Genomic DNA, 7,500 nt, shown 5'->3' on the forward strand with positions numbered 1-7,500 from the left:
ATCGAATGTGTTTCATCCTTCCTTACATGAATATGAAAGTTATAGAAATTAATTATCTCCGTAATATATGTGAGGTGAGTAGAAGGTGGAGGCAAGGAGATAATAGAGGGTCTGATTTTGGTTAAAGGTATTCATATATATATATATATATATATATATATATATATATATATATATATATATATAGTATATATATTAGAATGCTGGGTATGCCTTGACGTCAGGGAACAGCTGGAGATACTGATGCGGTATTTTGATAGATAAAAGCTGCAGATGCAACCTGACATGGAATAAAGAGTGATTGTGGAATCTTGCTGTTAATGTTGCCATGTCTTACACAGGAGCCTTCCACCTACTGGGAGAAAAGGCATTTTTGTTATATATATATATATATATATATATATATATATATATCTATTATATTATAATAATATATATATATATAGATATATATAATATATAGAGAGAGAGAGAGAGAGAGAGAGAGAGAGAGAGAGAAGAGAGAGAGAGAGATAGATATTACGCAGGCGCGCACACACCTGTCAGCGTGCTTATCGTCTTCGTGCACCTGTCATTTTTTTTTTATTAAATAACAATGCGATTATAAGGGCAATTTCACGGTACAGGTGCTGTCCGGTTGAAATGCGCGTGGACAATCATTTTTCGCTTAGGAAAGCTGTGAAAACAAAATAGAAAAACTATATCTATTAATGGACGTTGCCTCGAAACGTGGACAACCTTATTTTTTGTAATATTTTATGATACATTAGAATCAGTAGTGGGGTATAGATATTTGAGATAGTTCGGCCTCTTGTTTTAGTTTTAGTTATATGAATACACACACATATACATCATCATTTAGATTTATATGTTTATAATAATATATATATATATATCATATATATTATATATATATCATATACTATGTATATATATATATATATATAAATATATTCTGTGTTATCTATATATATATATATATATACTACATATATATATATATAATATTATATATAATATATATATAATATATGTATATGAGAGGGAGAGAGAGAAAGAAGAGACCAGAATCCTAAGATACAGTGCCTGTAAATGTTAGATAACTCTCTCTCTCTCTCTCTCTCTCTCTCTCTCTCTCTCTCTCATGTGTAACCATGAAACCGAAGTCATTAAGCCTTGATTGAAGTGTCTGAACACTAATTGATTTTTGGTAGATTGATTGAGTGATTGACAGTTTTCTGGCGTCTAACATCAAAGGTTATTGACGCCGTAGTGAAGTTTCCCATAGAGAGGTTTTCAATGTGTCCTTAGGCCTATGAGACGGGGAACTCGTGCCTTTATCCTGCCCAGACCGAAAGAAATGAAATTGATTTAGAAAAATAATTTTTATTGGATCTCATTTGAACGCAAACCATAGAGAGAGAGAGAGAGAGAGAGAGAGAGAGAGAGAGAGAGAGAGAGAGAGTCATGTATACATGTATTACTTGACTCGTTAGGCAGAGACGCAAGCCTACTTTGTATGTCCCTGGGCGTCCATAAATAATGATTCCCTTAATGGGAGTCCTACGGCTAATCCTTCCTTTATGTACCCTCTGATAGAAAATAATGAAGGAGAATTTCTCTCTCTCTCTCTCTCTTCTCTCTCTCTCTCTCTCTCTCTCTCTCTCTTTAGGGTTTGCTCTAAGGAGCTAGATGTATTGCTGACATAAGTCATCTTAATCCAACAACAGCACCAAATTTCTCTCTCTCTCTCTCTCTCTCTCTCTCTCTCTCTCTCTCTCTTCTCTCTCTCTTTTGATTTGTTAATGGTTCTCTCACAATATCAAGATTAAATGCTGGCAGAATGTCATCTTAATCTAACAACATCACCAAATCTCTCTCTCTCTCTCTCTCTCTCTCTCTCTCTCTTCTCTCTCTCAAGACTATATATATGTAGTCAAGTAAGAATCACAAAATTCTCACATAACTTTATGATGGTTCAGGATATTAATTTGGATAGCTACTTCGTTGTTAACTATTATTATTGAGGTCGATCTCTTTGTAGTTATTTGTTGTTGCAGAGATTATGTCTGATGATTTTTTACTCTTCATATTTAATTTAATTATTTTTTACTCGACATATTTACTTATGTTATATTTTATATTTTAATACCATCTGTTTGGGCTTTGCATTATTATATGTCTTTTTGTGCAGTTATATGACTAATCGAATTGAAGAATTTTAGGTGTTGAAAAATGTTTCAGTTGTATAATGGAAGGGGACTGGAATAAGGCAATTGTTTGTTTCTTTTGTAAGTCGAGCAAACAACAGTTGTTCATTTTTGTTTCGTTTCTTTACTTTTGGACGAAGTGTTGTTCTAGCAGTTGTTCCAGTGCCTTCAAATTACACGTTTTAAGTATTGTTAAGTATACTCTTTCCTGAGTTCATTACATATATATATATATAATATTATATATATATATATGTGTGTGTGTGTGTGTGTCTGTGTGTCTGTGTATGTGTGTGTCACTGTGTTTGTGTGTTTGCATTTGTGATTGTGTGTGTGTAAATGTAGATTTTTTGTATGTAGGAAAATATATAAAGATTGCACGTAATCATCGTAATGTGAAGATATAAACTGGAATATGCATTCTTCATTATTTATATAAATATAATAAGTATCATATATATATATATATATTATATATATATAAATTATATATATTATAATATACATATATATATATATAATATATATATATATATATACATACATACATCTATACATACATACCTCACTCTCTCTTGCCTCCAGGCACACAACTGGAAGGTGACAGACATTCTGCCAGACCTTGAAACCGCAATAAAGTCACAGACTGCGGACTTGCGAAGCCCAGTCTGAGCTTCGCATCAAATCAGACCTGAGTCTTCCCGTAAAAGAAGCTCCAGTGTTATACCCTGTGGGGTTATTCGGGTCCTGAGTCCGACTCCTGACCGCATTCATCTCGAGGTCAGTTACCCTTGCGAGGTGACCGTGTTGACCTTAGCCTCGGCGTACATGATGTCATGAAATGTTTGTGTCAAAACTTGGCATTACTGGATAGTGTGTGTGTGGATGGGTTACTTGTTATGTTTTATAGATTATTATTATTATTATTTGCTGGAAGAAGACCTTCATTCATACAGGTTCTATTAAAATAATGGCAATTTCAGCCGCGTTTATTTTGTATAGAAGTTTCTCTATTCTTCTTATCACTGACTTTTCTTATGTTCCCAAGTTGGCTATTAAAACGCCAAATGGGGTATTGGGGTTTTAATAGCCAGCTCGAGTACAGAAGAAAAGTCAGTAATAAGAAGAACAGAGAAATTTCTATACAAAATAAACACGGCTGAAATTGCCATTATTTTCAATCGAACCTGTATTATTATTATTAATACCTATTAATACTAGCAAACATATGTATAAAGAAATAATGTATGATAAATTCGTAAAGTAACTAAGTCTATGGGCATAACCAGCCCCGTTTCAGGGATTCCCCCTCTCACCCCCACCCCCTTCAGAGTGGGGGGGGAGGGTGGGAGGTGGGATGAAACCCCCATTATAAACCTTCTTAGGGGTCCCTGCTATAACCCTGCCAAGTTTCATGCCCATCGGACCAGCCGTTTGGCCGTGATTGAATGACAGTCGGACGGACAGACATAACGCCCATTATAGCAAGATTATTATTATTATAACTTCAGTAAACGAAACCTAATCACATGGGACAAGCGACAGGGGCCATTGACCTGAAATTCAAGCTTCCAAAGAATGTTGGTTTCAACTTCCCACCGCTAAAGACACCCCAACACTGCAGCAGTAGCTGATCATGATACAGAGCCAGCAATTAATAATAATTCTCCCATCCTCTTCTTCTCTCGTATTTCCAGACTAATAATAATGATAATAATAATTCTGCTTTCCTCTTCCTCTGTTCTGTTTCCGGATCCATATAATAATAATAATAATAATAATAATAATAATAAACTAATAATAATAATAATAATAATAAAAATAATAATAGTACTTCCTTACTTTATTCCCAAGCCATAAATGATAATGGTAAAGATACCTCCCACCTTTTCACTTCCCTTATACAAGCCAATGTACGCAGGAAATATGCAGTCTGACCTCATTTTTCCACCTCCATATCAGAAGAAATGGACCCTTTTAAAAGGCTCTAAAAGATTATTTTAATCTGTCCAAAAAGCCATATAAATATTATAAGATGAAATGAACTTATTTTCAAAGGATCTAAAAGAAAAAAATTCTGCCCAATCACCTTATAAACATGATGATAACACGAAAAGAAACCTCTATTGTACAATATGTTTAGCTTAAAGGTGCCAGGTTTTGGCACTACGTGTAATTCGCTAGTGCCATTTCCTTGGGAGAACACCTAATGAGGCCGTTACCTGCGCCCTAAAAGCAAAGCTGTTTACCTGTATTGCCTACTGTAAGTTTAAGGAGGAAGCTTCAATGCTCGTGCACACGATGTGAACTATGTATATATATATATATATATATATATATATATATATATATATATATATATATATATATATATATATATATATATGCTCGTGCACACGATGTGAACTATGTAAATTCGGGTATTACTAGTTTCAAAATAAATTATCAGCATTGTTGACACTATGATAAGAGTATTATTATTATTATTATTATTATTATTATTATTATTATTATTATTATTATTATTACCAACGTCATCATCATCATCATCATCACTATAATTGTTATTTTTGTATCATTTATTGTTCTGTTGACTCTGAATTCCCAGCCAGAAATGCCAAAAGTTAACTCGACCTGAAGAGAAGTGTACTCTCTCTCTCTCTCTCTCTCTCTCTCTCTCTCTCTCTCTCTCTCTCTCTCTCAGCCGGATGCTGGGGTAATCAACACTGCCTCAGCGTCTCTTGTGGTTGCTTAAAAATCTCCAAAAAGATTTTCTCTCAGTCTTGTCTTTTGGCTTAGTTCCTGGTTCCTGGTATTCCCTTTAGGAGGAAGAAAGGTGTTGGGGGGAGGGGGGGGGAACAGAGAAGGAGGCTCTCTCTCTCTCTCTCTCTCTCTCTCTTCTCTCTCTCTCTCTCTCTCTCTCTCTGCTTCTATTTGTGAATGTAGATTTTTTTCAACTATGTAAATGTTTATAGACAGGGTAATTGATTGATTGGTATACGTCTAACAAGCGTTGCATCATCGCGCGAAGTGAAATAATAAAAGCCTCAGATACAGACAAATTTGCAAATTTGAGAGATTAAAACTCCCAGTAGCCTTTTTTTCACTTTATATTCACCCGTTGCTTCGGCATAGTGAAGGGAAAAAAAAAGACATTCAAAAACAGTTGGAAAAGAATCTTAATAAAGTATATCGTGTTTTCGTAATGAGTAATTAACCCCCCACCCCCCACCCTCCTTGTTTCGCTTCCGTATTTCACGAGCTCTCTAAAAAAAATATCTTTTCCTCCAATATCCTTTGTTTCAGGAAAAAGAAAAGAATAAAAAACACGAAAAAAGAAGATAAAGTTCAGTCGCTGAAATGTATTTTTTTCTGTTTTTTTTTTACAGGTACGTTTCTGGTCTTACTTCCTTCCTCACCCCCTCCCCCAACCCACAACCCCACACCTCTACATGGTTGGGATATGGTCTTTTCTTTTGGTAAGGCGTGGCTCGAAAAGGTAAGTTGTTCTGTGTTGTTTATTTAGGAGATTTGAGAGTTTCGAAAACATGAAAGATTAAATACCCTAAGCGTTTGGATTTTATTCCATTTGTTTGATATTAGGTTTAATTCACTTATAATTTAATCCTGTAACCCTGTTACATTTTTGTGTGAAGGATGTTGTTGCCTTTTTATCACAATTCGCCTCTCGTTGATGGAATTCTAGATTTTATAATACGTTTTGAAGCTGATTTGTTGGAACATTTCCTCAGATTTGAGTAAGATTTGCATGATTTACCCAGTTTTCTTAATCTCTTTATACCAGAATTTTATAGATTCACAAAAAACTTTTCTTTAGTTTCTGAAGTATTTCACTCAGGTATTATGGCTCATTTTTTTTTTATCAAGATTGTTTTTTTTTTATTTCAAGTTTTTTGGTAACTGGTCAGATTCGGGAATTTTGAATTTTTTTAACTTATTGATTGTGGATTAGAATTAAGCCTTTGACATTTCACAATTCATAGCAGGAATACGATTATTTTTCACAATTCATAGCAGGAATACGATTATTTTTCACAATTCGTAGCAGGAATACGATTATTTTTCACAATTCATAGCAGGAATACGATTATTTTTCACAATTAATAGCAGGAAATACGCCTGCTTTTAACCATTCGAAGTAGGATTACGCTTACTTTTAACAATTCATAGCGGGAAGTACGCCAACTTTTAACAGTTCATTGAAGGAAATACTCCTACTTTTCACAATTCATAGTAGGAATATGCTTACTTATAATAATTCATTGCAGGAATACGCCTACTTTTAACAATTCATAGCAGAAACTACGCCTACTTTTAACAATTAATAGCAGGAAATACTCCTACTTTTAACAATTAATAGCAGGAAATACTCCTACTTTTAACAATTCATAGCAGGAAATACTCCTATTTTTAACAATTCATAGCAGGAAATACTCCTACTTTTAACAATTCATAGCAGGAAATACGGCCACTTTTAGCAATTCATAGCAGGAAGTATGCCTACTTTTAACCATTCGTAACAGGAATACGCTTACTTTTAACAATTCATAGCAGGAATACGCTTACTTTTAACAATTCATAGCAGGAATACGCTTACTTTTAACAATTCATAGCAGGAATACGCTTACTTTTAACAATTCATAGCAGGAATACGCTTACTTTTAACAATTCATAGCAGGAATACGCTTACTTTTAACAATTCATAGCAGGAATACGCTTACTTTTAACAATTCATAGCAGGAATACGTTTACTTTTAACAATTCATAGCAAGAAATACGCCCAGTTTTAACAATTCATACCAGGAAATATACGTATACTTTTAACAATTCATAGCAAGTGAATACACCTACTTTTAACAATTCATAGCAAGAATATGCTTACTTTTAACAATTCATAGCTAGAATATGCTTACTTTTAACAATTCATAGCAAGAATATGCTTACTTTTAACAATTCATAGCAAGAGAATACACCTACTTTTAACAATTCATAGCAAGAAATACGCCCATTTTTAACAATTCATACCAGGAAATATACGTCTACTTTTAACAATTCATAGCAAGAGAATACGTCTACTTTTAACAATTCATAGCAGCAAATACGCCTACTTTTAACAATTCATAGCAGCAAATACGCCTACTTTTAACAATTCATAGCAAGAAATACGCATTTTTAACAATTCATACCAGGAAATATACGTCTACTTTTACAATTCATAGCAGAGAATACGTCTACTTTTAAACAATTCATAGCAAGAGAATATGCTACG

The 7,500-nt window shown here is 33.8% G+C and overlaps 1 protein-coding gene across 2 annotated transcripts in view; it reads left to right on the forward strand.

Annotated features, from left to right (window-relative positions):
* The window catches only part of LOC135203661 (putative polypeptide N-acetylgalactosaminyltransferase 9), a 322,597-nt gene that overhangs the window by 85,611 nt on the left and 229,486 nt on the right, over nt 1-7,500 (forward strand). The window contains exon 1 of one of the 2 annotated variants that reach the window (XM_064233525.1): nt 5,600-5,709. The exons of the other annotated variant lie outside the window; for it this stretch is intronic. The gene's annotated coding sequence lies outside the window, so the exon portion shown is untranslated. Of the gene's footprint in view, nt 1-5,599; nt 5,710-7,500 lie in introns of those variants that run through there. 2 annotated transcript variants of the gene reach the window in all.

Source organism: Macrobrachium nipponense, chromosome 36 (assembly GCF_015104395.2).
Source record: "Macrobrachium nipponense isolate FS-2020 chromosome 36, ASM1510439v2, whole genome shotgun sequence".
NCBI classification, from domain to species: Eukaryota; Metazoa; Arthropoda; class Malacostraca; order Decapoda; family Palaemonidae; genus Macrobrachium; species Macrobrachium nipponense.